We start from the raw sequence: 11,922 nt of genomic DNA on the forward strand, positions 1-11,922 counted from the left end.
TTGTCGACATACATCATGAACAACTTTTTGCGAAGGCGCCAAACGGTAGCCGTGTTCTTCGACTTGGAGAAGGCTTATGATACCTGTTGGAGAGGAGGTATCCTCCGCACTATGCACAGGTGGGGCCTACGCGGTCGCCTGCCCCTTTTTATTGATTCCTTTTTAACGGATCGAAAGTTTAGGGTACGTGTGGGTTCCGTATTGTCTGACGTCTTCCTCCAGGAGAACGGAGTGCCTCAGGGCTCCGTCTTGAGCGTAGCCCTTTTTGCCATCGCGATCAATCCAATTATGGATTGTATTCCACCTAATGTCTCAGGCTCTCTCTTTGTCGATGACTTCACGATCTACTGCAGTGCCCAGAGAACATGCCTCCTGGAGCGCTGCCTTCAGCGTTGTCTAGACAGCCTCTACTAATGGACCGTGGCAAATGGCTTCCGGTTCTCTGAAGAGAAGACGGTTTGTATCAACTTTTGGCGATATAAAGCGTTCCTTCCGCCATCCTTACATCTCGGTCCCGTTGTTCTCCCATTCATGGAAACAACTAAGTTTCTAGGGCTCACGTTGGACAGGAAACTGTGTTGGTCTCCACATGTCTCTTATTTGGCGGCCCATTGTACATGTTCCCTTAATGTCCTCAGAGTTCTTAGCGGTTCATCTTGGGGAGCGGATCGCACTGTCCTGCTTCGCTTGTATCGGTCCATTGTCCGATTGAAGCTGGATTATGGGAGCTTCGTCTACTCGTCCGCTCGGCCATCCCTCTTAAGCCGGCTCAACTCCATCCACCATCGGGGGATACGGCTTGCGACCGGAGCCTTCTACACTAGTCCTGTCGAGAGTCTTTATGCTGAAGCTGCCGAATTACCATTTACCTACCGGCGCGACGTACTGCTGTGTCGGTATGCCTGCCGGCTGTTGTCTATGCCCGACCACCCCTCTTACCAGTCCTTCTTCGCTGATTCTCTCGACTGTCACTACGGGCTGTATGTGTCTGCCCTGCTGCCCCCCGGAGTCCACTTCCGTCGCCTGCTTCGACAATTGGATTTTACCCTCCCTACCACCTTCAGAGAGGGTGAGAGCCCGACACCACCTTGGCTCCAGGCTCCGGTTCATACTTATCACGACCTCAGCTCACTCCCGAAGGAGGGTACTCCGGCTGCAGTGTATTGCTCACCGTTTGTCGAACTTCGTGCTAGACTTGCCGGTCACACCTTTATTTACACCGATGGCTCCAAAACTGACGATGGTGTCGGCTGTGCCTTTGTCGTCGGGGCCGCCACCTTTAAATACCGGCTCCTCGACCAATGTTCGAGCTTTACGGCCGAGCTTTTTGCTCTCCATCAGGCCGTTCAGTATGCCCGCCGCCACCGCCATTCATCGTATGTACTCTGCTCTGACTCACTCAGTGCTCTTCAGAGCCTTGGAGCTCCCTATCCAGTCCATCCCTTGATTCACCGGATACAGCAGTCCCTCCATTCTTTCGCTGATAATGGTTCTCCTGTCAGCTTTCTGTTGGTTCCCGGACATGTAGGAGTGCCTGGGAATGAGGCTGCGGATGCTGCAGCCAAGGCTGCAGTCCTCCTGCCTCGGCCAGCCTCCCATTGTGTCCCGTCATCTGACGTTCGTGGGGATGTATGTAAGAGGCTTGTGTCGTTGTGGTGGAATGCTTGGTCATCCCTCCAAGGAAACAAGCTCCGGGCAGTAAAACCGCTCCCAACTGCTTGGACAACCTCCTCCCGACCATCTCGGCGAGAGGAGGTCCTTCTGACCAGGTTGCGGATTGGGCATTGCCGGTTTAGCCACCGCTACCTGCTCTCCGGTGACCCAGCCCCGCAGTGCGCTTGTGGTCAGGCATTAACAGTGCGCCATGTTTTATTGTCGTGTCCCCGTTTTAGTCAATTTCGTGTTGTCCTGTCCCTGCCATCTACTTTACCGGATATTTTAGCTCATGACGCTCGAGCAGCTGCTCGTGTTCTTCGTTTTATAACTTTGACTGGCTTGTCCAAAGACATCTAACCTTTTTACTTATTTTATCTGCATCTTTGTCAGGTCTTTCTGGTGTCCCCCCCCCTCTCCTTGAGTTTTACTAGATTCCATGTGCTCTAACAACAGTGACTGGGCGCTAATGACCTCAGTAGTTGAGCGCCCTTAAACCCCACCAAAAAAAAAAAAAACTACAATAGCATATACTCCAACAATGCAAACCAACCACAGCCTTCACACAGCACAGTCAGTGATTTTCATATAGAGCGCTACGTGGCGTTACCAACATAACAACGTAAACAGCCTACATACACAGCCCCCATGCTACATTTTACAAATTGTTTTGGGCAGTGGCCAATACAGATTTGAAAAGGTTTTTTATAATTACAAGAACAAAGAAATCAAATGCACACACTTATTGATATACTGTTGGTCAAAAGCAAAAATTGTTCTCATAAAGACAGTCCTGATCATTTATCACAATAGTAATTACAGTTTTTTTTCAAACTCTCATTAGTAAAAGAAAATGCACACGGAAGTAGTGGATTTCCATGCAGTCTTGAAGAAGTAGTGTTGTCCTTCCAACGTAAAGACTGCTAACTCTTGACATGCAGACAGGTAATGGGCCACAACAGAGCATACCCACAGCAGAGTCAGTCGAAGATGAAGACTATTGGTAGGTAGGTCATCACAGAGCAGACCACTGTAGTCCTGTTAGAGATTGCGGTATTGATGGGCCACCAGAGGTGCAGACCCACTGCAGTCCTGGTAGAAATAATGGTATTGGTGGGCTATCAAAGATGCAGACCAACTGTAGTCCTTGTAGAGACGGCCAGCAACCATCTGTTGCGACTTTGCAGGTGCACAATCACCATCTAAGAGTCTTGTGGACACTATAGCAAGTCCATAAACCAACACTTGTGCACTCACAAAGTTTTTGGAATTGTCCTTAGAACCAGAAATGCTGTTAATCAGTCCCTTGCTGAATTATTAACACATGTCCAAACACTAACAGTCCTCTTTTTTTCACATATTGTGCATATACTATGACCAACAGAAATGTGTGCAGTGAAATGAATGCTTACGAGTTACTTAATTTGATGAACTGGTGTCAATTACAATTTTATAACATGAGAATACAATAACAAAGGTACAAAATACATCATTAAAGAACATAACAATACAGATAACATTTGTAGTAATATGGGCTTTACAAAAGAATAGAAATAGACATATACATCAGTGTTACAGGAATTATGACATAAGTAAATAAATAAAATAATGAGAATAGTTTTTAAACATTAATTTCACACATGAGAATTGAAACAGAACAGAATTAATAATGTGTAAACATCTTTACAAAGAAAATGACATATTATTCGTGCAAATTATATTTGAGGATAACAGTATTCCTCATCATAGTGAATATAACTTAGTATTACAAAAATTCTACAGCATAAATCTTATTAGTTAAACACATAAAGACAGGAAAAACACAAATACACATAGCAGAATAACACAAAAGGAAAGTACAGTGTTCGTTTTCAGTGTAACATTTGGTACTGCAGTCCAACCCAAAACTTCATCCATAGATCTTTCCTCTTATTTCAACATTTGTTTCCACCAAAAAAATCCTATCCAAGCATGCTTTCTGTATTTATATGTTCACTTATTTCTTACCTCATTATTTCTTTTCCATTATCTTACCTCATCATTTATTTCCAAGAAAATCCTACCTAAACCTGTCGTCCCTAAACCCTACTGTTTGGTTCATAACCTCTTTCAAACTAATTATTTCTCACTGTACAATACACATTTTGGCCCAAATCTTTTTCATATAACTTCTCAGTGCATTCTATTCTTATTCTCTATAGTTAGTTTCATATATAGTATCCCCCCCCCTCTTAAGCAAACTTAAATCTACTGAGCTCAGATACATAAACTAAGGGACGAGGCAATGCAGCAGTACAAAAAAATTAACACAAACAGCAATGACAAAAAAAACGCAAATTGGCAAAGCAGGCAGCAGTGTATCTAAATTAGCAAAGCAAATGCAACATTACAACTAATATAAGGCAATGTGCAGCAAACAAGAAAAATAAATCAGTAGTAAAACTGGCTTAACAGAGTAATACAAAGTTAAATTCAGTAGCACTATGCTTGGCAAACAGCAGCAGCAAATCCAATCACTTATACCTAAACATGACAAAGCTCAAGTAGAAAAAATATTACAGTAAAGATAGGAAATGTCTAATAACTATGTCTCATCTTAACACTAGAGTGATGCATCACCTTGAATTACTCTATGAAACAAATTACCCAGTCATTGACAAAAATTATGATTGCAATTTCTGTGAAGGGAAATGTCTTTTTGTGCTCCCTCGTTTTTTTGGAAGTAGATCATAAAATTATTATTTACTGGATCTGTAGGCATAAAATATCTATATTAGTACATCTATTAAATTTTATTTTAACCAATGATGCAGTGCAGCTAGAAACTAGATGTTAACAAAATGAGCAAATATGTAAAGCAAAGCATAAAAATATCATTCAATAGTCATGTGGCATTTCATAAGTTAGTAGAAATTCTCTCAACTCTAGTAGAAAGACACTTGTCATAATCAGGTGTACAGATGAAAGTATCTTTCCAAGTAATGAGCGTGTTGTATTTGCGATGCTTTCTAGAAAGGAATGTCAATAGCGAGGTTAATGGCCTCTTTTTTCTCCACCTAATGGCTTTTTCTCCAGGCAGGTGGGCACCCACAATGCATTACATCAAGGTCACCTAGCTTTCTTACCGAAATATTTACGACAGCTGTTTGCGCTACAGTGACAGTCTCATATAAAAAAATTCACAGATCGAAAAATTACAGTAGAAATGCGTAGAAACCAAATCTTATGAATAGCAGTGTTGTGATACATTCACACATGGACACACAAATCATAACTCTTAAAGTACGATTCTTGGTTTCCAACATCCTTTTTCACAAACCAGAGTCCCTAACTTCTATTCATTATTCATATACATATAAACACGTAATCACATTCCTCATGTATGGTAGCATCATCTTATTGATCATAAACATACCTCAACAGCATAATACACATCGTCATCGTAATAATAACATCATAAAACCTCAGCCAAATCTCAAAAACGTCGTAGCTTTCTGCAATAATTTCAAAACCTAAAAAAAAATCTCTGCTCATTTCAATAGTGTCATCTACCTCAAACGTACTTTAAAAATCATGATCCCATACCAAATACATCATTCAAAGCTCTCATAGTATCACAATGGTTCCAAAAAAATATGAACAGTTCACAAAGTACAGACAAAATACAATTTCATAAGTGTGAAGTTATCCAACTGTGTAACTACGTAAACATCTGTCACTGATGTAGTAAAAAATTGTTTCTCTGTTAAATAATCAGATAGCTGTGTAATTCTGTGTTAGACAAATATGGTACCGGTGTGTAAAGTTGTATAAGCAAATACCATATTAGCTAGGGCTCCTTGTGCTTGCCAAACACATGGTACACAAAGTAGACGTGTACCCCCTGAGGATTAATGTAATTATACCATCAGGTGTTACAGATTACAGTAATGGAATGAAATGTATCACGGAAAACTTTCTTTGTAATTCAAAAATCTTTAAAAATAAATGTTTTAAGTACAAAATTAATCACTCAAATACGAGTACTGCCGCGCTAAATTGTGCGTCTTGTTGTAACATAATCTCTGTCATTACTTAAGGGTAAAAAATGTGCCAAGTGTCGTAATTATCGTCGTCCGTAAGCAAAGTTCTGTGGAAGTCAATGTACTTACCTCATAATAAACAAAAGCGAAATGCTATGCGTATAGATATCGTAGTTATTACGTACAGTACCGTGATCGAGAAAGTACTACACTGTAATGTATTGTTGTGCTACAAAAAAGGCTGTCTCGTTGTAGCTATATCACAAAAGTTACTACTAAAACATGTTTTACTTTCCAGAAGAATTCAGAAAAACTGTGCAGATATAAAAAAGATACACCGCAAAAGCAACAATGTAAATTGTGTCACACATTTGTAGCATCGTGATATAACCGTGTAGCTGTCAAATAAACTAACCACTGTGTCATCTGGTATCTCTCAGAAAGTACTTTAAATCCAGAATGTATTTTCAAGTAAACCAAAATGTTGCATTAAAATCTCATTACCAGTACCAGTATGTGTTCTAAGTATGTAAGGCTTATAGTCGTAACCTAATCGTGAAACTAACAAGCAAGAATGTACACACACAATAGCACTGTGTCCCCTGTTCACTACAACAATGCATTTGTAATTACTTGTCTAAATAAGTTACCTAGGTTCTTGACTGGATAGTTAAATTTAAAACATAGTTGCATGTTAACCGTTTCTAAGTGTGACAAAGAGCACTAGTAACGTGAAATGAAAAATTTTATGGCAAAGATTAAGTTAAAAGCAGATTATCTCTGAATAAACGGTTTTACATGTGAAATGTGGTGCAATCCTTTACTCTTCCTAGTACACACAGTTTCAACTTCAACGCAATTATCATGTGGTATACGTCGGTAAGAAATGCAAAAATTTTTCTCAAGGTTAGCGTCTATGTTATTTTTCTCTGAGCCAGCCGGCGCACGTGGCTGCCTGCAGTGCGAATCATTGTCTGTCTCTTTGTTGGCGCGTGTCGTTATTAGGATTAGGAGACCTAACTCCTACAAATTCACCTTGTCGAGAGGGCCCTGCCCTGTTTGAATCCCGCCAGTTCTGATGAAATTCAGGTCTGTCGTCTTGTCGGTAGTTTACATAGTTTCTTTTTTGTCGGCCATGTGGTGGAGAATTTCTCCTGGAATCGTAACTGCGCAGTGGACTGTTGCGTCTGACGTTATTCTGTCTCCCTTGATAATAATTATTTTGGTTCCCATATTGTCTGTTTCTCTGATTGTCTCTTTGATAGTCATTACTGCGGAGAGGTGATCTTTCCCTGTAATTATTACTACTCTACCAATGGTTGTCATACGGGTGGTATCTGTTTTGGTCACGATTTACGTTGTAAGAATAGCCTTGTCGTGTCCAGTTATTATTTCTTTCATCGCGGAATTGTGACGGATGTGACCTGTAATTGTTGTGTTCCTGTTTTCGCGTCCCGCGATTGTCAGTGTCAATTTCCAATCCTTGTAACAGTCTCTGAAAAGCTTCAATGTCGTCTTTGTAACGTCCTGCCAAAATAATATGTCGTTAATGTTCAGGCAATTTGATTAAGCAAATGCGGATGAGTTCTGAGGGGCTGTATGGGTTTGACAGGTACTGATTCTTGTGCAACATGTCTTTAAAATATTTCACAAGACTGTAAAATTCAGATTGTTCGAAATGTTTCATCATTATGATGCTATGTTTTACTAGGTCGTGTGTAGCTTGAGACCAATATGCTGAGAGGAAGGCATGATAAAATTCTCCTTCACTCTGACAATCGTGAATAACCGATCGCATTCTTACAGCTGGTTCATTCTCTAAATAGCCACACATAAATTCTAATCTGTGCTCTAACGACCAGTTGGGAGGAAAACAATGAGAGAATTGATGAAGCCACGCTTATGGATGAATGTCGTTGCCGGAATTCTTAAATGTTTTGAATATATGTGTAGTAATAAACAGCTTATAGTCAAAATCATCATGTCGGCGAGTCGCATGTCGGTCATTGTTACGTCGTTTCGGCGGTTCCATCTCAAAATTCGGTGTACCTTGCCAATTTCTTTCATAATTTCCGAAGAGCCCTGTGTTATTATTTTCTGGCTGTTCCGTATTTCTATGTTCCTCTTCCCGTATTGGAGCGCGAGTGTCCTCTGAAATATGTAATTCTTGTATTACCTGTGTCAACTGATCTTGTACTTCACGGATTTCTCTTTGGTGTTGCGTATTAATTTGATTCTGGTTTTGTTTGAATTCCCTAATTTGTTCATACTCTTCTGTATCATTAAAGACTGCCGGTCTTGTGTCATTCAGATTATAATCTACCTTCGTAGATAAATTATTTAGCTGATCCGAAAGTTCGACTACTTTCTCTGATAATGAACTAATTTCCTGCATGTGTCTTTCTGAACCAATTTTCAGAGTATCTACTGTGTCCTTTAAGTTTTCCTGAGTTTTTGCAAGTTGCGTAACCAAATCGGTAGATGCAACTGAGTCAATTTTAGCCCGCAAGGTCTCGTGATTTTCATGAACAATTGTTTGCAGTTCTTTTATGGCTGCTTCGTGATTCTGTAATGCATTTTCATGCCAAAAAAAAATAGGTTGAAAATGCTCACAAATTTGTGTTTTTACGTCATTACAGATTTTTTGACATTTCGATTCGATGTTATGTAACTCAGAAGTTAAATCTTCACGTGTTTGTTCAAGAGTGGTGTCTAACTTTTGAAGATTTTGTTCCATTGTGTCTAACTTTTGAAGATTTTGTTCCATTGTGTCTAACTTCCGAAGATTTTGTTCCATTGTGTCTAACTTTTGAAGCTCTTCCTGTGTTTGTCTCTGATTTTGTTCCATCGTGTCTAACTTTTGAAGATTTTGTTCCATTGTGTCTAACTTTTGAAGCTTTCGTCCCATTTGCTATATTAATTGTAATAACAATGCACTGGTGTCTGAAACATGTTCCTCAGTGCTTTTCGGCAGTGAATTTGCACCGGCAACAATCTCATTTTGACAAGCAGAAAATGTGTCTTGACTTATTTGAGAAAACGGTGAGGACCCAAAACCTGAATCTACAGTATTTGCGAGATTGTCTCCTGTCATTTCGGATTCCTGAGGCGAGCTGTTGCTGACCGACCGATCTATAATGCTTCCCTGTTCACTAATTGTTTCACTGTCTACACCATTATTTGCAGCCCGCTTCATTTCCCTATGCACAATTACCAAATTACTACTTTGAACATTAGTTAATTCACTACACGGTGACGCTAACACACTGCTTTCGTCTTCATTGTCATTCCTCAGTTTACTTTGGAGCCTAGTATTACGTTTTTCACACGCCATTATTGTCACAATATTTCACACAATAACACAGGAAAGTATAATTTGAAGAGCAAAATAAGAAAACACATTAACGTAGCATTGAAAATAATATCTCGTTAATTGCAAGCGCAGCTGCGAAATACTTGGTGCAAATCTACATGCATGACACAACTGTTTTACTGTACAACAATGAAAAACTACAACTACAAAGGAAATTCTCTATATAATTACGCGCTAGCAATAAACAATAGCTACACTAATTACAGAAACTACAAGAAAAAACCAGAAGATTCCAGTGAGGTATCCTCGGATAAGGGTCGACATATGAAACGTCCCCTTAGAAAAATTTATGAATTACTGTGCTGATAAACCTCGTTCATTATTTGATTTTCAAACAGCTGAGCACAACTGAACGTACTCAGACATTTAGCTCTTTACCTATTCTGATGAACACTAAATTGACACACAATATTTTTAGCGCAACGCAATCTGACTTTCAATAATCCCTACAAAAGAACGGCCCTGACTAACATTAACCTATACCTTTCACAAATCGCTTACCTCACAAAAATCTTCGTTACTCGAACTACTGCAATACAGCGAGCGTCACTACTGCCAGCTAAATAAAAGATTTTAACTACTGAAGGCACTAACTACTGATAGGCATAGTTAGCAAATGAAACATTTTGATACAGAACAAACAATGTATTTACCTTAATAGTGTTCAAAAGTCATAACAAATATAGCAGTTCATGGCATCCAGTCTTACAAATTTACAGCTTTCCACAGGTGTATAGCCCCCACTATTCACATCCGATCACGGTTCAGAAATTAAACTATGCTCGCATCAGTCCTGTATAAAATGATAGTTAGTATCGGAGAATGTCTCTTACAAAGAAAGAGACAAACGGATGGCAGCGGTGTTTGACATGTGAAATTACACGTCATGCCGCCACTAACGGTAAACTGCACATCTGGTAAGCATATGTATACACGGGGATTGTAGTACCTCACAAACACCTGTCGCTAACGTATTATCACCGTAGTTATGAAACTGAAGACTCTATTTTATGCCCAAGATGCGGCAGAGGAATGGAGTACGTCGCATAAATCTTCGTTCGTCCAGAGGAATGTGTCGAAACAGGATGGATGTCCTCTGATGACCGAGAGGTTTGCTGGTAACGATCGCACATACGCAGTGTTCTAAGTCACACACAGAACACGCAGTCGTATACGAGTCGAACGCAGGTTATGTCACACAACTTATGCATCCCGACACACAACGGAAAAAAATGATTAAATGACCTGCAGCAACATGTCCCCCTCTCTCTCTCTCGAATGAATCATCAGTCTACCATTAAATCCTACCTCTTTAGAACTCCATCTCAGTCGATCACTCCATCCACTCTCTGTCATCCTTTAACGCATATGCAAACAAGTTTAGAGACAGATGGTTCTCTTTTTTCCAGGGAAGCATCAAAGACAGCAGACAACTTGCGTGAATCAATATTATCTCAATAGACATACAGTAGAATGTTGCCTTGACAAAAATAAAAAACTTTTTCCCTAGTTACCGGTGCTTCATTCTCAATGTTTTCCCATAATCCTCTTGCTGTCGCATACTTGTTCCCATGCACTAGAACTGTTCTGCACCAATCAGAAGACATGCAAGTGGTCCCTCAATTTCCCCGCATTTCGGCGTATTTTCCCTCAATTTACACGTATTTTCCGTCATTTTTCGTAATTTTATCCATTTTGTGTCCCTTCTATCCATGTGATCATTACATCACTTCTCATTACGTGTTGTAAAATTGCTTGTATATTTAGTACAGCTGTCAACAACTAGTGCAAATGCACTATTTTGCTGGTCAGGAGGCATAGCAGTTCTGTACTCCAGCCACCTCCAACCACATATCCTACAGTTGCAACACGTTTGCTCTGTTTTCTGTAATTGATCGAACTACCAACTATGATGGTTATTATTACAGTATATCAACGGTGTCTTTTCCATCCCAACTGTCCACTGGTACGCCGTTGACTACCACATACCGATCGACTGACATCGCTTGTTTGAGATGGAGGGAGCAACACCTTCTGGGGATGGCTAACACCGAAACAGTGATCGCGTGCATGGCAGCAATACGAGGAATCAAACGGAACACAGCGCCATCAGCTATCCCGTCACTGTGAATGATGAGTTTAAATGTAGAGATCGTTAATCACCTTCGGATAGCAGTTTGGAAACGCTTCACAATGCCTCAAAACCCTTCCAATTTCCTTGTGTTGTAACTTTTATTTCAATAACCCAGTGTGTGGGGGTGTTGTGGGATCAGCAGCACCAACATGATTTACATCATACGATGTCTAGATTTCTGGGGGAGCCATTGGACCAAAACGTCTTAATGTCAGTTTAGAATCTGACACAAAATGTATGGCAGTGTACAAAGCTTGTTACAGCAGAATAAGTGGTGTGTAAAACAACGAACAGGGACCTTTTCCTGCCACTGATAATCTGTGGGAGATGGTCCTCGCACAGCACAGACGATGAAACTATACATCGGTCCGTTCAAGCGACGTCGATCACTGGCCGCCTGTTCCAATGGATCAATACCTGTGTATTTAGTAGGGTCGCTACACATGCTCGATTCTGGCACGCAGACTGTATTTATATTCGATATATCTGAAGAGAGAGATGCGGTAAAAATATATTGGGTAAAGTTGGTGGAGGTTTTATAGTTCGTAATTTTTCCTCTGTTGGATGGTACTGAATAACGATGACAGAATGTTTGGGTGATAGACGTGAATGGACCCTGATGGACGTGGATCTGCTTCGGACTGCAGTACCTGTATCATACTAAGTTTTCCTAATTTTCCTGATAAGAAACATCACCGCAGCTGTTCGTACTGTCTTTCATACAACGTCGTCTTACAGGA

This window comes from Schistocerca nitens, chromosome 1, assembly GCF_023898315.1.
Source record: "Schistocerca nitens isolate TAMUIC-IGC-003100 chromosome 1, iqSchNite1.1, whole genome shotgun sequence".
In the NCBI taxonomy this organism is placed as follows: domain Eukaryota; kingdom Metazoa; phylum Arthropoda; class Insecta; order Orthoptera; family Acrididae; genus Schistocerca; species Schistocerca nitens.